Source organism: Eptatretus burgeri, chromosome 11 (genome assembly GCF_056783735.1).
Source record: "Eptatretus burgeri isolate ZD-2024b chromosome 11, Ebu_testis_v1, whole genome shotgun sequence".
Classification (NCBI taxonomy): Eukaryota; Metazoa; Chordata; class Myxini; order Myxiniformes; family Myxinidae; genus Eptatretus; species Eptatretus burgeri.
In genome coordinates, this window is record NC_140971.1 from 80,898,690 (window position 1) to 80,925,619 (window position 26,930).

The 26,930-nt window shown below is 44.2% G+C and overlaps 1 long non-coding RNA gene across 2 annotated transcripts in view; it reads right to left on the reverse strand.

Moving 5' to 3' along the window:
* Positions 1 to 13,505: 13,505 nt before the first annotated feature.
* Positions 13,506 to 26,930, reverse strand: part of LOC147017487 (uncharacterized) — a 58,152-nt gene continuing 44,727 nt past the window's right edge. Inside the window, exons 2-3 of one of the 2 annotated variants that reach the window (XR_015049525.1) lie at positions 24,461 to 24,508; positions 13,506 to 15,850 (exon numbers count right to left, since the gene is read on the reverse strand). This is a non-coding gene — a long non-coding RNA (uncharacterized LOC147017487). Of the gene's footprint in view, positions 15,851 to 24,393; positions 24,509 to 26,930 lie in introns of both variants that reach the window. The other variant, XR_015049526.1, reaches the window with a different exon arrangement.

Genomic DNA, 26,930 nt, shown 5'->3' on the forward strand with positions numbered 1-26,930 from the left:
AGATCCCTTTATTCGATGATGAGACCCCTTTATTAGACCTTGAGATCTCTTTATTAGACGATGAGATCCCTTTATTAGACCTTGAGATCTCTTTATTAGTCAATGAGATCCCTTAATTAGACTTTGAGATCCCTTTATTAGACGATGAGATCTCTTTATTAGACCTTGAGATCCCTTTATTCGACGATGAGATCCCTTTATTACACGTTGAAATCCCTTTATTAGACCTTGAGATCCCTTTATTACACCATGAGATCCCTTTTTTTGGACCTTGCGATTTATTTACGAGACCTTGAGTTATTAGATCTTGAGATCTCTTTATGAGACCTTGAGATCCCTTTATTAGACCTTGAGATCCCTTTATTAGACCTTGAGATCCCTTTATTAGACCTTGAGATCTCCTTATTAGACGATGAGATCCCTTTGTTAGACCTTGAGATCTGTTTATTGGACGATGAGATCCCTTTATTTGACCTTGAGATCTCATTATTAGATGACATGATCCCTTTATTAGACCTTGAGATCCCTTTATTAGACCTTGAGATCCCTTTATTAGACCTTGAGATCCCTTTATTAGACGATGAGATCCCTTTATTAGACCTTCAGATCTCTTTATTAGACGATGAGATCCCTTTATTAGACATTGAGATCTCTTTATTAGACCTTGAGATCCCTTTATTAGACCTTCAGATCTCTCTATTAGACGATGATATCCCTTTATTAGACCTTGAGATCCTTTTATTAGACTTTGATATCCCATTTTTAGACCTTGTGATCTCTCCATTTGACCTTGCAATCTCTTTATTAGACCTTGAGATCCCTTTTGACCTTGTGAGCTCTTTATTAGATGATGAGATACCTTTATTAGACCTTGAGATCCCTTTATGAGACCTTGAGATCCCTTTATTAGACGATGAGATCTCTTTATTAGACAATGAGATCTCTTTATTAGACGATGAGATCCCTTTATTAGACCTTGATATCCCATTTTTAGACCTTGTGATCTCTCCATTAGACCTTGTGATCTCTTTATTATACCTTGAGATCCCTTTAGACCTTGTGAGCTCTTTATTAGACGATGAGATACCTTTATTAGACCTTGTGATCTCTCCATTAGACCTTGCGATCTCTTTATTAGACCTTGAGATCTCTTTATTAGATGATGAGATCCCTTTATTAGACTTTGATATCCCATTTTTAGACCTTGTGATCTCTCCATTAGACCTTGCGATCTCTTTATTAGACCTTGAGATCCCTTTAGACGTTGTGAGCTCTTTATTAGACGATGAGATACCTTTATTAGACCTTGAGATCACTTTATGAGACCTTGAGATCCCTTTATTAGACGATGAGATCTCTTTATTAGACAATGAGATCTCTTTATTAGATGATGAGATCCCTTTATTAGACCTTGATATCCCATTTTTAGACCTTGTGATCTCTCCATTAGACCTTGCGATCTCTTTATTAGACCTTGAGATCTCTTTATTAGATGATGAGATCCCTTTATTAGACCATGATATCCCATTTTTAGACCTTGTGATCTCTCCATTAGACCTTGCGATCTCTTTATTAGACCTTGAGATCTCTTTATTAGATGATGAGATCCCTTTATTAGACCTTGATATCCCATTTTTAGACCTTGTGATCTCTCCATTAGACCTTGCGATCTCTTTATTAGACCTTGAGATCCCTTTAGATCTTGTGAGCTCTTTATAGATGATGAGATACCTTTATTAGACCTTGATATCCCATTTTTAGACCTTGTGATCTCTCCATTAGACCTTGAGATCTCCTTATTAGACCTTGAGATCCCTTTATTAGACGTTGAGATCCCTTTTTTTAGACTTAGCAATCTCTCCATTAGACCTTGCAATCTCTTTATTAGACCTTGAGATCTCTTTATTCGACCTTGTCATCTCTCCATTTGACCTTGCGATCTCTTTATTAGACCTTGAGATCTCTTTATTCGACCTTGTGATCTCTCCATTCGACCTTGTGATCTCTTTATTAGACCTTGAGATCTCCTTATTCGACCTTAAGATCCCTTTATTACACCATGAGATCCCTTTATTACACCATGAGATCCCTTTATTACACCATGAGATCCCTTTATTAGACGTTGAGATCCCTTCATTAGACCTTACAATCTCTCTATAAGACCTTGAGATCCCTTTATTAGACCTTGAGATCCCTTTATTCGATCATGATTTTCAAAAAAAAAAAATTCTAATTTTTTTCCCCTAAAACACCCCTTCATTGATGAACTTTTGGAAGTTTATTGAAGATCCCTTTGGCCATCTCTGAGTAAAATGGCGACATAGACGATATCTTTCTTCTATAAGAGGAAGGAAAAAGTTAGCTCAAGGAAATCTGGTTTGGTTCCATAGTTCGGTGTAGTAGAGTGGTTGAAGTGGCAATCTGCTTATGTCATGGAGCTGCTGTTGTGACTGCTATTATTACTACTACGACTACTACTACGGAATGTCATGTTGCTGCTGTTGTTACTGCTACTACTACTACTATTGCTGCTACTACTACTACTTCTACGACTACTACTACTTTGACTATTTACTGCGATGGTCTGAATCATTTCCACATTTCTGTGAGATCGGCGAGGAAAGTGTTTTGTGCAAGTCTTTCATGAATGAGCTGGCCAGGCCTGACATGGAGATTTGGACAGAAATTTGAAGGTTGTTCAGGGTGCCTAATCTTCATGAAAGACACCCTGGGATATTCAATGTCCACTTACTGTTATAGTGGGGCAACTTAGCTAAATATAGCATAACAATTGTTATGCTAAGTTGCCCCACTATTAGCGGACAGGAACCCAGTATATCGTATAAACTCGATTCTGCAAAGGTACCCAGTGTTTCCGGGCAACGACCCTCCCTCCATCCCTTTCCCTCCCTCCTCCCACCACACCCCCTGCCCCTTCCTTACGGACTCCCACCCTGCCCTCCCTCCTCCACCCTTCCCCCCTCCCTTCCTCTCCTCCACCCTTCCCTCCTCCCTCCCTCTCCTCCACCCTTCCTCTCCCTCCTCCACCCTTCCCCCTCCCTCCCTCTCCTCCACCCTTCCCCCTCCCTGCTCTCCTCCACCCTTCCCCCTCCCTCCTCCACCCTTCCCCCTCCCTCCTCCACCCTCCCTCCCTCTCCTCCACCCTTCCCCCTCCCTCCTCCACCCTTCCCCCCTCCCTTCCTCTCCTCCACCCTTCCCTCCTCCCTCCCTCTCCTCCACCCTTCCTCTCCCTCCTCCACCCTTCCCCCTCCCTCCCTCTCCTCCACCCTTCCCCCTCCCTGCTCTCCTCCACCCTTCCCCCTCCCTCCTCCACCCTTCCCCCTCCCTCCTCCACCCTCCCTCCCTCTCCTCCACCCTTCCCCCTCCCTCCTCCACCCTCCCTCCCTCTCCTCTACCCTTCCCCCTCCCTCCCTCTCCTCCACCCTTCTCCCCTCCCTCTCCTCCACCCTTCCCCCTCCCTCTCCTCCACCCTTTCCCCCATCCCCGCTCTCCTCCATCCATCCCCCTCCCTCCCTCTCCTCCACCCTTCTCCCCTCCCTCTCCTCCACCCTTCCCCCTCCCTCTCCTCCACCCTTTCCCCCATCCCCGCTCTCCTCCATCCATCCCCCTCCCCGCTCTCCTCCAACCATCCCCCTCCCCGCTCTCCTCCACCCATCCCCCTCTCCTCCACCCTTCCTCCCTCCCTCTCCTCCACCCTTCCCCCCTCTCCTTCACCCTTCCCCCTCCCTCCCTCTCCTCCACCCTTCCCCCTCCCTCTCCTCCACCCTTCCCCTCCTCCCTCCCTCTCCTCCACCCTTCCCCCCTCTCCTCCACCCTTCCCCCCTCTCCTCCACCCTTCCCCCTCCCTCCCTCTCCTCCACCCTTCACCCTCCCTCCCTCTCTTCCATCCTTCCCCCTCCCTCTCCTCCACCCTTCCCCCTCTCCTCCACCCTTTCCCCCTCCCTCTCCTCCACCCTTCCCCCCTCCCTCCCTCTCCTCCACCCTTCCCTCCACCCTTATGTTTTTTTTCGGTGTTATGTTCGTAACAGTTTTAGCGGGAAGTTGAGTTAGTTTATTGAAAGAAGTCGGGGGAGGCCTCGTGTCGTGATAAGTTTAGCGTGAAGTCAGTTGGGGCCTTGGGAGTTTGGGGGTGAAGAAGGTTATTAATAGAGTGAAGGAGAAAGGAAGAGGAGGACGTAAAATGTAACAGTTGCTCAATGTGGGCCACGTCAACAATGGGGGAGGTAGAGGGTTCTTATTGTTGTAGGAAAAGTGAGGAAATCGTCCACTTGAGGAAGGTTATTACGAGGTTGAAGGAACGCATCGATAATTTGCAGCAAGTAGCAGAATGTGAGAAATTTGTAGATAATAGTTGGTGACTGTTGTGGAGTGAGGTTGCTGAGGATATTGGAAGTGGTGATGGTGCAGCGGTGGTGGAGGTGCAGCGGGGGAGGGGGCGGTGGTTCCCTCAGCCGTTGAGAACCAGCCGTTGCCTCAAAGCCCAGAATCGGAAGTCAAAGCTTGTAGGATTATACATTCGTTATGATTATTGCCAAATGATACCACTATTATTATTGTTGTTAATGTTATTGGTATGTATTAATGTGTTGTGCTACAATGTTCTCATTGTTTTTGTTATAAATTTTGTAATTAGAATGCCATGCAGTGGGAGGACCTTTTACAGGGGAAGGACCTTTTAAGCTGCTCCAGACACCTTAACATGGCATGCGTTGAAAACATGGGAATTCTAACGGATTCTTCGTAATTAATTAGCCTAATCAACTCAGGAGATAAAGATGACCATTTCAGTGTGTCACATTCAACATCAGAAAGCTCCAATAGAACTCCACAAAAATCATGACACACACACACACACACACACACACACACACACACACACACACACACACACACACACACACACACACACACACACACACACACACACACACACACACACACACACACACACACACACACACACACACACACACACACACGCACACGCACACGCACACACACACACACCTCCCTCATCCATTTATAGCAAGCAGACAGATGCTGCCGTTTAAGATTAATTATTTTTTTTCATGCTTTCAAGACTTTTTACAATTTCCTGTTGATTGTAAATTAAATGAAAAGTTTGCATGAATTTCATTTTAAAGATGATTGTTTTACAAGGACAGGCAGAAGAGTTCTGCAATAAAGAGGATGAAGTTTACAAAAAAGCGGTTGCAATTGGGAAGACCAATACTCAAAAATAAAGGAAACCCCAGCTAGTATGTTGCTGCCCAGCAATCAAGGGTCAAGTCCGAGATTCATTCAGGATTTTGCAGGCATCGTGTGCCAGGTGTTAGGTCTCCTCCCAATGGGGAGGGGTATCACATGAATGCAATATGCAGATGGCGAGACCCGGTGCCCCTCCCTTTTGGGAGAATGCTCAACACCTGGCACACGATGCCCACATACTCCAGAATGAAGACCACTCGAAGGTCGAAATATCTCACCTGAGCCTTACCTGCTGTGCAGCTGTTAGAGCTGCTGGTGGTTCCTTCATTTTTTTTTTTTTTTTAAATGGAGAATTGGGTTTGAGACCCTTCAGTGCTCTATTGGAGCAGACATTTAAATAAGAAAGATATTGCATATCATTTGTGTCTCATTTACCACGTGACTAAGATATATGAAATAAATCACAGCTCTCAGTCCTTACCTTCAAATTATTTTTGTGAGTATAACCCCTCCACCCCCTGCCCCCAAGACTCCCAAATCCAATCTGTCTGAACTTTGAGTTGTAAACCCATAATACCTGCCAATTCCGTTTTGGTACAGAACGTTTTGTACACATTTAAAATTAGGTTCATAATAACAGAAAAGCGAATTATCCATTTTCACGGTACAGATTATCTCGGGTGTTCGACATCAATTTCTAGTTGAGTAAGAGTCTTATTAGTTCTGCAAACAGTTCATTAATCCCTTGCAGATTACATACATATACGCAGAAGGTATATATTAGGGGGCTGAGACACGGATATGGCCAAGAAGGATATGGATGAGACTATTAAATGTAGCAGTATGACATTTGTTAAGTATATAAGGGGTAGATAGCAGGTTATTTCGAGTGTGGGCCCATTGAGGCATAGCACAGGGAGAGTGGTTCATGATGAAAGCGAGATGGCAGGCTTATTAGTCTCCTATCAGTTTCACTGGAGGGGATTGGAGGTTTGCTCACTGTCTGTCTGTCACACCTGTGGTTTTTCAGATTTCTCCCCCATATCCTTCAACATTTTCAACTGAACCTTGGTACATGGCTTTATTATGATAAGTTACAGAACAAGTTCGAGTTTCAGGGCGTTTCGTCAAGTTTTTTTTTATTTTTTTTACAGAGTTATATCCTTTTTGGACTTAGAAAATATCACATCGGTAGGGAACGTGTATTGCAAAGCAATTGTCGCTCTTGTTAAACAATTATTTTGCTTCAACAATTTCACAAGAACAGTCAGGAGAATTGCCAATAGCTGAGAGAAACTATCTAAGGGATGAAGAAGGGCTTTTAGAAGAGTTCCATGTAGCAGTGGAGGCCTGCGCTCGTATATTGCCAACATATGGTTGTTTGTCCGTGCTCTTTCATTTTAAATTCTGAGCATCAAGCAAGGAAGCAGCACATACCATTTTTGAAGTTTTTGCTTCGATTTGGTTGTGGTTTGAACCACCAACCTCCTAGACTAAGAGCGGACACTCTCTAACCATAATGCCACAGAGTCTGGTTAATATAGACTAGTTAGTTTAACGAGTTGTTAGGAAGATGTTAGGGAAGCTAATTGGGGATCAGATGGGGAACCATTGAAATAAATTCAAACTAAAGGCAGTCAGCACAGGTTTACTAAAGTGAGGTCTTGCTTGACAAATTTACTGGAGTTCTATGAAGCAGTTTCTGATTGGGTGGATAAGGGAAGTGCAGTGGATATAGTATATCTCGACTTTCAGAAGGCACTTGCCTCATAAGGTACCACATCGAAGGTGAGGGCTTGTGGAGTGACTGGTAGAGTGGCCAACTGGATTAGAAACTAGCTTAACGATGAATTGCATAGTGACTGTAAATAGGAGGATGTCCAGCTGGCAGTCCCGGATTAACAAATGGTGCCCCGAGGAGCACAGGCCTGAAGCCCTTTGTATTGGGGAGGCCTTCAAACTTTACCTTTATTTGCCTTTACTTTTGTTCATTATTTGTCAGCTAACTGCCATGCTGGAAGTACTTTTTTGCAAATAGCATCTCGAAGCCAGCTATATTTCCTGGAAATACCTTGGCGTTGTATCAGAATTATATGAAAAAGTACTAATATAAAATTTAAGGGGTGGAGTGCATACACATCTGCCAATCAATAAATTTAGCTTTTATTTGACACCAGCAAATACCACCCGTCGCTTTGCTGATGGGAATGCTGGGAGAAAGGGGGGGGGCAGAGAGAGGAGTGAGGAAAGAGGTGTGTGAAGAGTGTGAGGAGTGTGAGGTCAACATAGGCCTCTGTTGACCTTTCGACCACTGTTAATCCACCTCCTTCAAATTCCCTGCTTTCCTTCCTAAAAGTCCCTGTGGTGTCCATCGTGTGTACCCCGTGTTCCCTGCCCCATCCCTCTCCCTTCCACAGATCTCCAAATGTCTCTGTTCCCCACTGTTTTGTCCTTCCCATCCCGCCCCTCTTGACTCATCCCCCCCCCTTGCTGTGCATTTTGTGTTAGCTCTCATACGAGCCTCGACAAGGTATACAAAAAAAACACTATAAAAATCTTCTTCTCCAGAGTGGCTAGACAAATCGAGGCGAAGCTTCATACAAGTGTTCCCCAAGCCATGGGTGTACAAGTTTGTGAAGGAATACTTGATAGGTCACATGGTTTGGAAGCGATATTGGATTGAAGAAAAATATTAAATGTTTTCTCTGGAACTGCTTCATCAATCGACGTGAAACTTCAAAAATGTGATCTGGTAGTGATGGGGAATAAATGTTTTAAATTTCAACTTGATCGGACACATGGTCTGGCAGGCAGAATTATTTCATTTTTTTGACATGGTTTCTTTCTTTTTTTAAAAATTTATTTTGAATAAGGTTCACTTGGCTGTGGCTGGATGGGTTTTAGGGAGGAGGAGTAGCAGCTGAAATGCGAATGTCATGGGTCAGGGTCAGGTGTCCAATCAAAGCGGAGTTGCATCAACGTGGGACGTCCTGGTACACGGTCATCACTGCCAGCAGTTATAAAGTGGCAGTTCTAATTATGTCTCTTATTACCGCCGCCACCTAACGTGAAGGAGGTTATGTTTTCACCCCTTTCTGGCTGTTTGTTTGTCTGTGTGCAGGATATCTCAAAAAGTCATTGACGGATCTGGATGAAATTTGGTGGGCAGGTTGGGTGTGTGACAATGATGAACTGATTAGATTATGGTGAAGATCCAGATCCGGCTACTAGAATTTTTAAAGTGATTCTTCACTATTGAGAGATGGTGCCAAAAACGACATGTTGCGCGATATCTCAAAAAGTTGTGGACGGGTTTAGATGAAACTTGCAGTGGGGCAACTTAGCATAACAATTGTGCATTTTGAGAGGAAACCACCAAATTTGGCACACCAGTAGCCTATCATATTATGAACAGATTTGGATATTGGGCCATCTCAAAATTTTTGATGGCAGTGGAAAATGGCTGCCACAGCCATCAGCGGCTGAATTTGAGATGGCCCAATATCCAAATCTGTTCATAATATGATAGGCTACTCGTGTGCCAAATTTAGTGCTTTCCTCACAAAATGCACAATTGTTATGCTATGTTTAGCAAAGTTGCCCCACTATTGGTGGACATGTTGGGTGTGTGACAAGGATGAACTGATTAGATTTTGGTGAAGATCTGGATCCGGCTACTAGAATTTTTAAAGTGATTCTTCACCACTGTGAAGGCCAAAAACGATACATTGCATGATGTTTCAAAAATTTATTGGGCCTGATATGTTCTCATGGAACAGGCATTACGTGGTGGAGGTATGCGCTCTACTGAGTGCCCTTCTAGTTAATAATTATGTAACACAACAGCACACAGACACTACACAAAAGCAGTCCTGGCAAGGTTCTGCAATCTCCGATTGCTTTTTTTTCTTGTTTTTAGCTGTTGTCGTCATGTTTCACATCCAGAAGAAGAATCCGAATACAAAGCGGAGGGGCTTTGCATTTTCAGATGTTTTCTAGTTCCCCTTGCCAGAGGAGAGGGTATTGCATTTGGATCCGTTTGTCTGTCTGTTTGGTTGTTTGTCCACAAATAACTTGTGTTTTTCTCTACAACTGCTTGGCGGATTGACACGAAATTTTCACCATAGGAGCGAGTACCCATGTAGAATGTTTTAATATTTATGATGTCATAGGTCACATGGTGTGGCAGCCATGCTTGAAAAAAATTGGACATCTGAATCTCAGAAACTGCACAAAGGAAAAAAATTGAAACTTGGCACATGGCAAGTACTCCTCATGGGGAATAAGTGTGATTTTTTTTATGACATCATAATTGCAGATGTAGAATGCTACATGTGATCAGTAGGAAAATTATTGAGGTCATCTTGGGATGAATTCGTCCACAGAAAAATAATTGATGACATCATTGGCCACATGGTTTGGCAGCCATATTGTTTTAAAAAGAAAAACTTTCAAAAATCTTCTTCTCTGAAACATCTGCACAGATTGAGGCAAAACTTTACAGATATGATCGCCTATCCAAGAAGAACAACAACAATAAAAATTCTCCAACTACAACATTATAGGTCACATGGTTTGACAACCATATTGGATTCACCCTAAAACATATAAACATCTTCTTCCCCACAATGGCTGGCCAGATCGAGAGGAAACTTCACACACGTTCCCCAAGCCTTGGGGCTATCAGGGTGTTTACGAATAATTGAAAGGTCACATTGTCTGGCAACCATATTGGATTGAGCTTCATCGATTGAACCGCTTCATCGCTTGATGTGAAACTTCACAATTATGATCTAGTAGTGATAGTGAATATAGTTTTTAAATTTCAACTTGATCAGACGCATGGTCTGGAAACCAGAATTATAAATTTTTTTTGATCTGGGTTCTTTTTTCTTTTTTCTTTTGAATAAAGTTCACTTGGCTGCACCTTGATGGGGTTGAGGGTAGAGGAGTAGGAGCTGAAACACGAATCCTATCCAGGTTCCTCCTGATGACTTCATCTTTGCCTTTTGCTTGTTCGGGTTCCTTCTGACGACTCGAATGCAGTACTGTACCTATTTGGTCTTCCTTTTGAATTTAATTGATTTTAATACCATTCTCAATTCAATTGAATAACAGTAAACGTCATGGGTCCGGGTCAGGTGTTTGATCAAAGGGAGTTGGCATCAAAATGGGATGTCTTGGTACCCGGTCATCAGTAGTTATAAAGTGGAAGTTCTATATAACTATCTCTTATGTCTGTTATTAATTACGCAACACACAGTACACAGACACCACACAAAATACACTACACGAACCAAACACAAAACAAGTCCTGCCAACGGTTCTGCAATCTCTGATTGCTCTTTTTCTTGTTCTAATTGCAATGAAAACTAAAAAGAGCAATCAAAATTACAGATGTTCACCAGGACTTATTTTGTGTGTGTCATGTTTGTGTGATTTTATAGTACATTATGTATTTTGTAGACGTACTCACATTCTTATTGCACATACTTTATTGAGGTACTCAGTTGAAATGAGATAACGTGGAAAAATTGTTGTCTACATTGGCACATTATGTGCAGCTAAAGAAACAAACAGACCCAAATGCAATACCCTCTCCTCTCGGGTAATTACAGGGAAAATGTATACATATGTAGCAAGTATGAAGTTATTTTCCCACAAAATCTCCATCAACTGCAATGCACTTTGCTGAGTGCATAAATCTGACTCTTGTTTTCTGGTGTCACTGCGGTCACAGGCCAACTATTTCTGAGCTTGTCGTCGATATCCGTTTCCTCACTCTTGAAAAGCTTTACCCAACATCTAATGGTGCTCAGAGCATCAATAATAGAGTTTCCGAACACATTCTTGAACTGCCTATGAATGTCCACTGGAGGAACCTCTTCTGCAGTAAAAAAAAAAATCAATTACTGTTCTCTGCTTTGCACACACATCAAACTGGGCAGACGTTTTGAAAGTGTGGCGTGATGTTGTCTTGTGACCAACCACAGTGCTGCTCAACTTAAAATCGGTTGGAGATGAAAACCTTTAATTATGATCTTGCATTGATTTCCTCCAATGCTTTGGTTACAAACTGAAAAATAAGAAGCATGACTTTCGATATGACATATATATATATATATATTTATATATATATATATATATATATATATATATATATATATATATATATATATATATATATATATACACTAGTGGGAAACCCACGGCCATAGATATGTATGACATTTGGACATCTTGAGTTGGATTCCGCACATAGCGTTTTACAAAATTGGTACCGGCAATTCATTAGATCCAGCAATGATGTAATTGACACAATATCTTTCCTTCACACAATATGTGAATACATGTCCATGCACATGTGAAATACAGTTTGTAATTGGTAATTCCACGTTCTGTAAAATGTGACTTCAAGATCTCAATTCTCCCCTGCCCCTCTCTCCCCCCTCATCACATACACTGCACAGAGGAGACGAGGGAGATCGGGGGTGAGGGGTGGAAGAGGATGAGGGGTGACTGACTTCTGCCTTGACTTGATTGACTTGGGAGGATTGACTTCACGTGGGATGGGGGAGAACCTGCCTTGACTGACTTACTTCTGTCATTCATTTTTAAACTTGAAAGCATCAAATAAACTTCACTTTACAAATTCAAAATTGTTTTATAAAACCAAATGTTATTAACAAATATTGTATTCTATCTTAAGTCCACATATTCATTTTATTACATATGAAGTTTTTCAAAGTATTGTTTAATGATATAGTTGGAAAAGAGTTAACTTGCCGAAAACAAACTCTTGATATATACCTTGGGAATATGGGGAAAAATATAATTGGACTACAGTTCCATCCCTAACTTCATTTTTCAGTCTTCGTACTTTTACTAAGTAATAATAAATAACTAATTCCCGAGGAGGGATCCCCTACCCCCCCCTCCTCTCCTCCCTCTCCCTGCATCACATCCAACTAGGTACATTCAAAACTGCTATTAGAATGCATTTTGTCTAAAAACGCCAATATTTGTCCAATTTTCTCACCTTTTGCTGCAACCGAGAGTTAAACTATCTTGATGATGATGATGAAAAATGAAATCGTGTGGCGAATTAGTTGTTGTCACTGAACTACTCACTCAAATGTTTGTGAAACTGTACCAAACTTCTGGACTGCACCTACCTCTCCTGAGTGTATGTCCTAAGTGCTGTTTTAAAAAACTTAAATCTTCAACTTCAATCGTTTCTAAAAATGCAATATGACAAATATTACAAATGAGTTTGCAAAATAAATGTATGAATTCTGCTTTGTGTAAATCATGCCAACACAAAACTCGTGTACTTATCCTCAGTTAAAACAAGCCCATCTCGAGCGAGGTGTGGTGAGGTGTTTTGAATTGCACAGCAGGAGTTATTTTGAATTACATGGAGGTGAGGTGTTTTTTAATAACGTGGCAGTGTTTGTTCCACTATAGCGATGTGGTGAGGCGAGCGTAGCGAGCTGATCCACACCAGTATATCTTATATATAAAGTTCTTTCTAACCACTGACTGACACTCACACACTGACTCACTGAATGATAATAAATATTGGCACCTTCCAGGTGATGAAGAAAGCTGAAATTTTGTGTGCCGATGGATATCGAAGCCAGTACACTGGGGGGAAAACAAATAAATAAATAAAAAAATCCCCCCCCAAAAATCGCAGAACCGTCGCAAAGCATCCGAAAGTGAAAATATAAATAAATGAAAAAAATATTTGAAAAAGAATGTAGGTGAGGGACCCAAGACGAGGGGAAGCGTGGTAATTTTGTGTGCCATCAGACATCGAAGCCGATACACCAGGAACAAAATCACAGAACCATCGGAAAGGAAAACACAGACAGACAGACACACACACACACACAGACACACACATACAGACACACACACACAGACACACACACACAGACACACACACAGACAGACACATACACACAGACAGACACATACACACAGACAGACACACACACAGACAGACACACACACACAGACAGACACACACACACAGACAGACACACACACAGACAGACACACACACAGACAGACACACACACACGCAGACACACACACACACAGACAGACACACACACACACACAGACACATACACACATACACACACACGCACACACACACTGACATACACATGCACACACACACGCACACGCACACGGGCATACACACACACACAGACACACACAGACACACACACACACACAGACACACACACACACACAGACACACACACACACACACACACACACACACACACACACACACACACACACACACACACACACACACACAGACACACACACAGAGACACACATGAGGACGGAAGAGGAAAGATTGTTGCAGATGCTGAGAGGGCTGAAGGAAAGGAAGAGGAATGAGACATATCAGGTTTTATATACAAAGTCAAGGCTCGTGGAAAAGCTAGACCACGGAACAAATCAGGACACAACAGCAGAAAAAGGGGGGGGGGGAGACACATCAACAGCAGAGCTAAGGGTGGGCAAAATTAAGGGACATTTGCAAAAGGCACGAGAGGCAGGTCTGCAATTGTTGGAGCATAATTTATGTTGAAGAGGGAGGAGGGGATGTGGTCAGGTCTTGATATGGATACAGTTAGATGACATCATTGTGGCTGGAGGTGAATAGGCAGACTGAAATTGAGGTGGAAGGAGGTGGTGGAGATGAACATGAGAGAGGTGGCAGTGCAGAGAGGAGGCTCAAGGTTGAGGGTGTGGAGAGGAAAAACTCGTGGCAGAACCGACAAGAAGAGTTGATTAATTGGAGCCATTGAAGTGGATAAAATGTAATCCAATGCAAAAACAGAAACTTGATCCTACCATAACAAAACACGATTTTGTTATAGAACAATGTGTCATACAAGATCGATAAACGCGGGATGTCTAATCAGTCGCATCCTGTGGTCCTGCTTTCAATACCCAGTGGAATTAATTTTGTCGACCGCAGAAAAGGCTAATGATTGGTGTTGCACACCTTCCTTTTGAGGAGATTACATTAAAATAGCATCTTTACAAAATATGTCTGATAAATTTCATGTATCTTGAATGGCTTCAACTTAGGGTTGGCTACCTTGACCCATTTGGACTATTTCTGACTATGATTTCCTCACTGGTCACACAGGAGGCTTCGTGTGCTGAAAATTACATACGAGCATCATCATCATTTCATGTGCAGCCAGTGGCTGCTGGTTTACATCGTTGCTGTGAGGGTATGGCTGTGCCACTGATGCAGTGCCCACTGCTGGTTAAGGCAGGAATTTGTAATGTTCATGGTGCGCTGATATCTCGCCTCGTCGTCACGAATGACACTGTGGGATCTTTGACGTCCACCGAATAATGCCAGCAGATAGGACGTCCGTTTAACGTCCATATGAGGGATGGCACACGCATTGATAAATCACCCTGCAGGTAGAACACTGGGATGATAGTTTATAGCTGGGTGGAGATTCAAACCCAGGTTAGCCGGCTTAGAGGCGAGTGTGCGTACCTCCAGGCCATCCTGCCAGCATCACATACGAGTAGATTCATCATTTAGGATTAGCAAGCAAAAATGCGTTTTGTTTTTACTTTTAACTGAAATTTTTTTTCTTTTGCATCATGTGAAACCAATAAATTATTGTCCAAATGAATAAATGGAAAAGTTTTATAAGAGCAGATGACATTCATTCACCTCCCCCTCCATTGTAAGAAATGAGATGATGCGTTGATTTTGTCAATGAGAACAAACCAAATCTCAGCAGATACTTTCGATCATTCCTACAACTTCACATTCATGTCCTTCGCTGAGCCTCCCCCAACACAATATCTGTTTTGCTTGTTCTGCAGCCCGCAACCCCTGCAAAGAGCAATGCGTCATCGCTTTGCCTTGATGTGTGCGTTGGGGGCGACAATAAGTTGGTTGCTAACTGGTACAGGCAGAGCTTTAGAGTCTCTGAAGTCTGCTGATTTTAGTACCACACGATCGCTTCCACAAAGGTATCCCTGTCGTGAATCACGCTACAGGATGCGCAACAGAGAAGGCCAGACATAGAGCTTGTTTATTGCACTGGTTTCGTTTTAATCACAGCCCTGTCAGTTCAGATGATCTCGCTTCAACCCCAGGCGTCACCCTCCAGCGAAAAGTCCTATATACTGGTGGCAGCCAACAATCCCTCAATCTTGGAAACGCCAAGGCGGAATGGTGGCTGAACGTTCTTCGGCCTTGGCCGCAGGTTAAAAAAGGACCAGCCCATACTCTAGGCCATGATGGCGGGTGTCGGTCTGCACGGCTGAGATCCGATTAGCTGGGAAAATCGATGTCTAGCAATTGTGGTGATCGCTGAAATAGTGCACAGAAGGGCATAAAATTGGCAGGAAACATTAGAACTTATTTTTCTGGCAGCTGGGTCGCAACCACCTGCTTTGGGTCGTGTTGTCTTCATCGTTAGAACTTGGTGAGACCTGATGAAACGTAGTGCCACTGCAAACATGGTTGTGAAGGAATCAGGCAGGGGTCTTGGCATGAAGGAAAGGCAGCAAATGGTTCACAAATGGTTCCACAGCTGCCAGGAAGCCCAACCTTTTGTTGAAAGGGCAGAGATAGCATGGGCAATTTACACTTTCATTATTACATGTCATTTCAACCTCAAATTACAGCTCCGAGAGGGTTTCTTTGAAGGAGATAAACAGTAATTGATGGGAGGTGAAGTGACGGGCAAACTAAATAATCCACCTTCTTCGTCTGTGGTGGAACCACAAACATCCACTGTCATCACTTATCACCCGGAGGGTTGGGGCCCATGACAGAATATTCTGGATTGCTATCCTGATCACCTGCAGCCATTGATATAAAATGAAAATGTTTTTGATGTGGAATTGTGGGAGAAAATTTCAGGTGGAAAACATGAAATCATTTCTTTTGAGCCTTGAGGACACAGCTGCACGAGAGATATGCTAGATTTAGGCTCAGGTCGTTCACTTACAAAGGCTCGTCCTTATCTACTCTACATCACAAGACTATATCATACCTAGCCTTGAGCACTCATTAGCCTTAAAGCATCGGATCAATCAGGAACCAAAAACGGATTCATGCGAGTCTCTCTTCTTCCTTATATACATTTGGAATTCAAAAATCTCACTCGTCTCGTATTTCTAACGTCAGAAAACAAACCATAAAGATGCAATTGTAAAAAGGGTACGCAATACACTCTTAAAAAGTAATTGTGTTGCAGGAGACAATATGGAATTCCAAATGAAATTAAAGTAGAAAAAAATTGCCTTATTTTCATACATAGTGCAATGATAGTAATAAAAAGACAATAAACAACTTATCGGGTGAGAGAGAAAAGGCCATTACGGTAATTTTATATTAAAATCAAGGCCATCTCATCTACAAACCTGGCTGTTCCACCGATTCTCCTTTTTGGGTGGCTGGTTGAAATCCAGCTCCATTTAGTGTAGCTGCCCTACAGGCACGGCTCACCTCCGACATTTCCACTCCTAAGCAGTCATCATCAGGGGCTGCGTTAAGTGTGGCCCGATCTCCAGTGGTGAGGGGCATCATGAGACTGCAATCAGCAAAGGTTGAGACCTGATGCAACCTTCCCTTTGCAAGAATCCTTAACATCCTGCACATGATGCCTACACAGCCCCAGATGAAGACTAAAATTGTCGAAACATCAGACCCGAGCCCTGCATGCTTGGTAACTACACAATAGTTGTTGCTGCATTCAGTTTTGAAGATGGATATTCCCAACAACAACCATATTTTTGCGAGCTCCATATACGAGTACTTTGACTTGGTCCTCTGCATTCAGTTTCATCACAGCTATCCATATGATGCGTCAATAACAACATTTTGGGAAGTGCATATGCTGACAGCAGTTTTCTTTGTGATAATCACTCATGCAAAATTATGGACTTTTATATTATTTCCCACCCGCTCTTGTTTATTGGATGCAAAGACCACGACATCATAAGTAAGCAAATATATAATCTCTTCATCTTCCTGCTTCACCAACTTTGCAACTTATGACCTCGCACGTAACACAAAGTAACGAGAAACACTATTAGTAAACACCATTGATTTGAGTTAAACTTTGTTTCGAAGCCTTGTGTTGTCCTTGTTAAACATTTTCAGGAGATTCACATCCGTGAAATAAGTTGTTCTTGCCGAGAAACTTCTTTCTCAAAAACTGCTTTTCATTAGTGGCACGAACCAAAAAGTTTGCATGAACTTTGCACATGCGTCTGCATCAAGAGATTTCCATTATTTTTTGTTCCACTAACTTTGCCTTTGCAGCTAGAGCGGAAAAAAACACAAATAATAGTTCAATTCCAGCATTATTGAACATTCTAGATTCTGTAACACCATTTTTTTTTCGATAGTGACAACTTTGAGTCAAAGTGCAGTTCAGAAAGATATGTGCACACCATGGCTACTGAAAAGACTGCTTCATGGTTCTCCTGGACTACAGGCCCACGGTCCATGGCCGACAACCATTTGATCTAGCCATTTTCCGAGATATCTTTTTGGCCTATTGGACACTTTATATCGAGATGAGTTTGTTGGAGAAAAGGAAGGATTTCATATCAACTGCGAATTTCATGCTTTCTCTCTATTCCTATTTCTTTCCTTCTTTCTTTCTTGTTATCATTCTGATTTACATCTCCTTCATTTTCTTGTTCACTTTCTCTCGTTCTCACGCTTCATTCCTCTTGTGCTCCCAACACTTCTCGTCCCTTCACACTTTTGTGATGCGCCCTGTTTGTTAAGCTGTGCCGCCTGATATACCGTCGGCCCCCACTTTGCCTCGTACACTACTCGTGCTTTCTTGCCAAAACCGCACATCCAGTTCGGGCTGAGATCGATCCACCGGAATGCATGAAGAAAGCAGCGTATATGCGACAGTGAGGAGGGATCAAGAGCGGAGTGTGAAAAGGTCCGGACACCAAGCATTGTCAGGACCATTGGTGGCGCCAACTCAACAGAGCCAGCACAAGGTGTAAGGGGACACGCAAGATGTAAGGGGACACCCTAGCTTTCTCTTCCACTCTCTTGACCGTCTCCCCATCTCTTTTCCCCAGATGCATGTGGTGCCAGTGATCGAACGTAAATTTGCAAAGTCACTGATAAGGTTCCAAGGCTGGGTACTTTGCATAAGTGATAATAGGATTGTATACTTTTGAATATACTTGCCACTGATTCTCCCATTGCAAATACTTGCCTGATTCTTGTACACGAAAAGCCATTTTTTAAAGAACCTGTGTCCTGATTTATTCTGTCAGTTCTGACTGTGGCACATACGGTGACTGAAGGTAATCAGTAAAACTTCATTCAGGACCTTATCTAGAATTAATTCCAGATAAGCTCATAATAAATGGGAAGAATATGGAAGAGAAAAAGAGTATTATTACAATGATTCCACTGTACAATTATAATTACATGAACCCTCAGGCTAACAATACCTCAGTAGGCTTATTAGATTCTTATCCACTCACACGACTACCAGAGAGCAAGAGTACATTCCCTTCGCTTGATGCCTGCATGAGGTCTCGGAGTACTGGGTGACGGTAAGCGAGGCCGGCTTTCCTCTGTGGGAATGAGATGTGCCGAGAGGACCGCATCCTGGATTCATGGCTTCTCTTGGGCAGACTCGTTTTTGGGTCCTTCTGTTCTTTTCAGGCCACTCTCCGAAGCCTCTTCCAATTGTCCCACCATGCTTCAATCCTCTGCCAAACTCTCCGCTGTGCCGAACTGATCATGTATTGAAATGGTCAGCACAAACTCTTACTGAACTGTGTTACACTCTGAATGTTCCATGCTTTTTGTCTGCCGAGCACTCCACCCCTCCACACTCACTCACTCACTCACCCCACCACTGCACACTCATTGGTTCTCCCAGCGTATCTTTTTGCCGCGACATGCCCACTACTGCCGGAAAGCCGTTGTGATCGTAATCTCAGCGTGCAGCCGTGAGGTGTACCATATTGTCCTTCAAGGGGATCCGCTTGAATTGCGGATCCACAACAACAGTTTGTCAAAAGGAAAACACATGAACAGATGACAAAGGAATGATTCAAGCGATTAATGAGAGGGTAGGAAAGTGGGGAGTTAGACCCACAGAGGGGAGGGGAACACAATTATGATCTCCTGAATTAACTTCGACACGTGACCTATCATTTTCATACATACCCTACTCTTACGCTAAACATGTACCAATGACATAACTAGGCTATATTACTCCCAATAACACCGATCACATTCCCATACCAACAACACACACACACACACACACACACACACACACACACACACACACACACACACACACACACACACACACACACACACACACACACACACACACACACACACACACACACGCGCGCGAAAGATGTCAACCAAAGTCAGAGGTTTTTTTTTTGTATACATTGTCAAGGCTGTATTAGAGTTGACACACAACACACAGCAAGGGGGGGGGGGGGCATGAGACAAGATGGGCGGGAGAGGGAAGGACAAAGCAGTGGGGTGACCCCAAGCCTCCTTTTTCACAGGCTTGTACAACTTGAGTCTATTCTCATCGATGAGACCACTTCAGTAGGGGGTTGCACCTCTACTATCACAAGATCAACTGTTATTGATCTCCTACCTCCACGAAGTTGGTTATTCAATTGCTGACCTGGAAAGGATGATCAGTTGCCAACCTGAATGGTGTGATTTTGGCATGGTTGGGGTTTGAATTCAGGACCTTAAAATATTAAGCCATTTGCCTGAACCATTAAGCCACCACCATTAACCATTCGGATGCTGTGTACATTCATGTAGGTGTGGAACTCTTACCTGTATTAGGGTGTGTCTCGGGTAAGGAGTCTTTCGTGTTGCCCTTGAGGACATGGCCATTGTATGATTTGGAGATAGGTTGATTAAGGCATCCCTTTATTTGTTCTCCTCTGTGGAACCAGATAGAGCTGGCAGGATGGGGAGGTAGGGTAGGATTTTTCAGGCAGGGGAAACATAACACATTCTCTCCCAACAACAGAGGGAGGCAAACTCCTCCTCTGCAGTTGTCTACCAATGTATGGAAGGCAGGAATTAGGTTTTTCTGAAGCTTGGATTTGTGAATGCCCTGGTTGTGGAGAATCGTGGTGAGACCTCAGGACTGGATTCTTGAGGGCCTGGAATACAATGGGCCACCTTAGGGTGGAGATCTTTGTAGCCCATCATTGGTGAGCCTGGGGGTGGGGGAGGCAGAAACTTGTGGCAGGCAAGGGATTGGATAGAAAACCCAGGCCTGACAGGAAGCGCTCTCTTGTTCGTGGCGCATTCTGGTGCTCTGAGATATTTTGGACCAGCTCACTCTGTTTGGTTTGGATTCTCGAGAACTCAGACCACCTCTGGCTTGCCTTGACTCTCTGGCCTGCTGTCTTGCTCTTGCCCTGGTGGAGACGAGGCAGCATCATGCAAGGACTGCCCTCACGTCATGCTCTACTCCATGCCTTTTCGTCCATCTTGCCAAGTTCTTGTGAAATGAGTGTGTGTACGTGTGTGTTACCTATGGGGGACGATAGGTGGTTGTCTTGTGCTTGAGAACTGTGTTCATACCATAGCTTGTGAAATAACTTATTTATATATTTATTAAGGAACTGCTTGCTTTGCATTGCAGTCATTTTTTTTCCGGACGATCACAGGCCAGCGACAACCACTCGGATAAAGTTTGCTTGTGATGAACAGTGATAGTTTGGCTATCCTTGAAGTGTTGGCCTTAGGTTGACAATAACTGCATTGGTGTGTTTGCATCATGTCAGCAGGTTGCTGTCCATGCGACAATATGTTGCAGCCTTTTGTTAGAGCTTGATATTGTTGTGGTTGAGGAAATTCGCAAACCACCATTCAGGTCCTGTAGGTGAGCTATCTCTGTAAGTACATGTGTAGTTAGCCCCAAACCCGTTGTTTAGAGGGAATAAATGTGATTCATTCGGACTGCGACCCTTTAAGATAGCCGTTTTTCTGTTCTATCTTTATTTTGAACCAACCACGTCTCAACCGCCATCACACAACAACCACCAACCGCAACGCCGCTTCACAACAACAACAACGCCAACAGCCACGACCTTTACCTTCGCAACTCGCTCTCGCAACCATCGCATCACCGCCATTCCAAGCGTCACCGTGGACAGGGACCGCCACTTTAGACCCTCCACCACCTTCACCTCTCCTCCTTCTACCGCCATTCCCGCACCGCTTGTGGGCACCGAGCGTCAGGCTGTCCTGGCCTCGTGCGGGACGCGCGCTGAGCCGCGGGTGCAAAAAGCGGCCTTTCCGAGGAAAAGTCGGATCAGGAATGATACACGCCCACTTCCGATCCCTCCAATCATTAAGCGCGGGGCGATTTGGCCCCGCCTCCAGGCGCGTCGGAGTAGAATCGATATATGCAAATTCGAGGATCAGGGGAGGTTCACGCCCACTTTTCCTCCGTCCAATGGGCGAGCGTGGCTCCGCCCCCGAGCTCATACTGATCCGGAAATTTGCATATGGATTCTCCTGCCGTACTATAAAGCGCTGAGCGCGGGGCGAATTCAGTGAGTTTCTGTTTTTGGGCTCGGGCGAGTTGGAGAGGTGTGGCGGCGGCGGAGTGTGGCAGCAGCAGTCAAGACGGGTCTGGAGGAGAGTCAGTCTGTCGGGGTTCGGAGTCTGTCGGGGAGCTGCAGAGAGGGGAAGCCGGGAACGCGGTCGAGGTCGCAGTGGAGTCGCTCGTCGCGGGACCCAAGCAAGCCAGCTATCCTCTTTCCCCAGAGCATCAACAATTCCCCCCCTTTTTTCCCCCTGCGCTGAGATAGTGCGGAAAGGGGGGCCCCGTTCCCACCCCATTCCAAGCAGTGCCAACGAAACCCGCGGAGGAGCGCGGAGTCGGGGCACCGCCGCCACATTTGTGGCTCATCACAAGACGGGTAGGCTCCACCCGGTCTCGTGCCCCAGGCCCGTCTGTCCCTTTGTATTCGAGGGTGGCCCTTTTCTTTTGCTTTTGAGTATATGTGTTGTCAGCGCCGTCTGTAAAGTAAAACTGTGTACGTGTTGCCGTGTGCTCGCGTAGTCGGTAGTAGATCTGCATTGTTGTGTTCCTCTTGTTACATTTGCTTTTGGTGCATAATTGTTGTAATTGTATATGTGTGCTTTCCGTTTTCCGCGGAATAAATGTGCCTTATGTTGAACTGTTTTTCCCGTTTTGCTTCGTCTTTTCTTTAATTGAATCTCCATCTTACTTCACGTAAAGGGTTGGTAGTGGGCTAAATACGCCCGATAATTAATCGGAACCGTCGAGGTTGACGATAACACCGCTCGGTTATCCCGATAGTACGGAACGGGTCGCTTAAGTGGCCCGTGTCCGGAGTCGACCTGCGGCGAGGTGCGATCGCCCGGTCTACCCTCCGTGTGGGTACTTAGGTAGGTCGAATTTGGCGAACAACCCTATCCCACGCGGGGGGCCGATTGGCACGATCGTGGTGAGGCCGAAAGGCCCACCCGTGACTAGACCGAGAGGGTCACGACGGAATTGTCCCTCCGGTGGGCGACGTGCCGCGATTCGAGTTACGTGGCCGCTCGCACGCCGGCGGGCGCGAATTCGCAACAATATTAAATGAAGACTCCTGCTCAGGCCAATGCATATTTGCAATATATCTACCAGTATAAAAATTATCCCCCCTCCCTCCTACCCACACCCGACTGTAAAAGAGCATATAATGTGATAAAATATTTTAGGAAAAGATTATCAAGCAACTTCTTCACTACTCATGCAAGTGTAATAACCACATTTTGCTGATGCATGTTAGATATCTCGAACCTCAATGTTCTTTCGAAAGATTTTTGTAATGATTAAATTCCATGGGAGAAACTTAGACATCATTACAAGGTAATTTTAGAAACTCATGAAAATGTAGCCAAATCATTTTGAAAAGTCGCGGGGATTGTTATTCTGTCGGCGCAGAATAATAAACCTCAAATTCTGAAACACGAATTGGGTTTCACCATTATTGCAATGACCTGACTAATGGGTAATCATTATTCATCATGAAAGCACCATCACTGTTGGCTGCGCCTTGCTGAGGTGCCACCAAGGGTAATGTCCAAGGTCTCGACTGGGCAATCAACATGCGCCTGATAACCCTGCTCATTGAAGAATTCATCACGACCGAGAGGGAGTTTTAGCCCGCTTCTTTTTTTCTCCTTCTAATAGGTCATGCTCGGGTGACGCGCGATGACTCTGTCCAAGGAGGTGTCGGGGGGGGGGGAGATGTGGCAACCGGGATGAACGCAATTTTCATAACCGAGCCTCGGTGACGAAAAGCCCTCTCGTGCACCCAAATGATAAAGCATTTATGTTAATGACCAATCCAAGATCTTTGTCCCGAGAGCCAGCTTTCCTTATGACTTATTCTTGCCGTGGGCACGTGGGTCACAACTCGCCTCTGAAAACGAGGCACAATTAAAACCATTTGTTCTCATCGCTCCTCCATTATAAACCTCTCCTTGCACTATATCCTGCTGACTTTTCATGGCGCAATGACTGCACGACGATGAGCTGCAAGCCAGGTACAGTACGACCACCGGGTCATTGATTTACAACCTCTTGTCCAGCATTTTCACTCCCCATCGGCCATTTCATCTCCATTTTGGTCTTCCAACCCCTCGCTCTACCCTTTATGCGTGATGTCCTTGAAATGAATTTACAAAAATGGTCATATAATCCAGATAAAGAGCCCACTTGGGCTATGTTGGTTAAAAATGTTCTTTGTCTGTGTGTCATAATTACGAGATAAACACAAAGAAACCACCACAATTCCCATCCCACATGGGGCAGTGAAGTAGCTGGGTACTTCTTCTCGGACTAGGTCATGCCAGGTGGGGATACGAACATGGAAAGGGATAGATAACTTTAACTCAAATCTTTTTTTTTTGTTTACACTGGGGTATTACAGCACATCATGAACATGAAGTCTCATGCTCAGAAAGCAAAATGTAAATTATGATTTGTCAACTTATGGAATTTTCGACAAAACTCGTTCTGGTCTTCTTTCGAACTAACCGAGGAAGCTCTACTTGCCATCTTATAGCGAGTTATTTACCTTCTTTTGTGATGCATGATAGACTTCCTGCAACACAATCAAAAACTTCTCATCTTCTCTTGCTCACCTTTTCAATTGGTGTCTCGCTAGTTCGGACCACAGTCATTCCAGATTCCTGTTGACAAGATGAGAAAAAGACCACACAGCCGGATTAAAAGCTCAGGGTGTTTCGGAATGGAATTCCTCTCATGCTAGCAATATGTCTGAACTCTGCATTTGGTCCATTCATTCTAAAATTAGCGTATTTACTGGTCGAAAACAATGATGGATGGAATGGTATTTGATAGGAGAGGAACGGAATGAATCCTGTGAAGCCATAGAACAAGTAGAACAGCACTCAGGAGAGCATATGCACCTCCACCAGGCTGAACAGTTTATGTTTTGTATCCCAATGAGAGGCTGGATCTGGATCTGGACCTGAACCAAAATCTAATCGGCTTGTTCTTGTCACCTACCAACTCATCCACCAGGTTTTGTCATAATCCATCAACAATGCTTTGAGATATTGCACTTAAATTATTGTGTGTATGAAATGATAAATAGTACACTATGTGTACTATGTATCATTTTTTGCCGGATCTCTCAATGGTGAAGAATTACTTTAAAATTATAGTAACGGATCAATTTGTCCTTGTCACACACCCAATCTGTCCACCAGGTCTCATCCCAATCTGTCAATAACTTTTATTGATATCCTGCTCACAAACAGACAAATAAGAAAGACGTCGTGCATTGCACGATATTTGTGAAATCTAAATAACAATAGTTGCAACAGAAACAGCAATTTGGTTTGCACTCAACTGGGCACCACTCAAGATTATTATTATTATTATTATTATCACAAGAAAATACCACCCATCAATTCACTTATGGGTATATTAGATTGGGGGAGTTAAAGAGGGGGGAGAGAAAGGAGAGGGAGGAGGTGGGGGGGGAAGAGAGGAGGGGTGGGGGAAGGGAAGGTAGCGTGAGGTGAGAAGAAGGGAAGGCAGGCATGTGGTGGAGTGTTAATTATGATTCACACCGTCTCATCAAAATGATTCTGCATCGAAAAACAGTGAAGATGGAAACAAAATAATGTCTGAAATCCATCTTCTACCAGTCATACTATAAATATCGCCTGGAGACAAACACCGTCCGGACATCTCCGGAGACATACTCCCGTCTGGACATAAACACCGCCCAGCCACGTCTGAAGATTAACGTGCCTGAAGCAAAAACATACCTACTGCTTATAATTCAAAACACATCGCTGCACTGGAAAATGTGGGGGACTCGAATACTATATTGTAAATGGTGGAGACTTGTAATACATACACATGGACGGGAGCTCCTTGTGAGCCAACGGCCATCCATTTCTAGTGTCCAACTGTGTCTGCGGACATCCTCCTGCAGTTGGGATACTTATTTTTAGGAGGTGGGTGACAGGATTTGTACTCTGGCCACCGTAAACACTGAATTCTGCAAAACCCACAAATACGAGGAAATATGAAAACTCACTCCGTGGGAGTACATCCTATGCTGCTGTCCTCCACATGGCAACTCACAGGATGACAGGATTGAGGCAAAGCCTTAGGGACCTCCATTCCTTGATGATGGGAGGAAAACCATGGGGTAAACCTCCAGGGTCAGATTATGGTGGTGTGTGGCAGAGTGATGCTGAGGTGTCGTCCACTAGATGGCGGTCTCCTTGGATTAACCTGAGGCGGTCCCTTCGGATGGGTGCCTGGAATGTCCTATCTCAAAGAGAGGATGATCACCTGTCTCTGTTATCACCTGAGCTCAAGTGTTTGGACATCGGTATTGCAGCACTCTCTGAGGTTCAGAGACCGGATAGTGGCGAGATCATGGCGGATGGTTACACCTACTATTGGTCTGGTCGCTCTGATGGTGACCATGCCCAAGGAGTTGCTGTAGCTGTGTCCAATAAGCTGACTCCAATGATAATTGAGATAACACCAGTCAACAGGCGTATTATGAGACTAAGGATTCGTCACCCCTTGGGTGTCATTTCCCTGGTCTCTGTATATGCTCCAACTGAGGCGAGTGATCTCACTGTGAAGGACACATTCTATGCCACGCTTGAGTCTGTGGTTGATCAGTGCCCCAGGAGAGATACTCTTCCAGTCGGGGGATTTCAATGCATCGGGATGGTATGAGACGTGTGTTGGTCCCCATGGATCTGGAATTGTGAACCAGAATAGCACCAAGTTCCTTGACTTTGTAAGAAGTTGTGGATTTAGGGTGGCTGGTTCATGGTTTCAGCACCCATAGGCTCATCGCTGGATTGGTATTCCAACGCTGGCAGTGTGGCAAAGGAGATTGACCGTGTGCTGGTTGAGGTCACTGGAGGATGATCCAGAATTGCAGGGTCTACCGGAGTGCTCAGTTCCTCAATACCGACCAGAGGCTTGTTGTACCAACTCTGAAGTTGCAGCTTAAATTCGGGAGAATGGTACCATCCCAGCCTAGGCTGGGTGTTGGCAAGCTCAAGGATGATAGGATAGCTGAGGAGTTTGCAAACAGGCTGAGTGGGG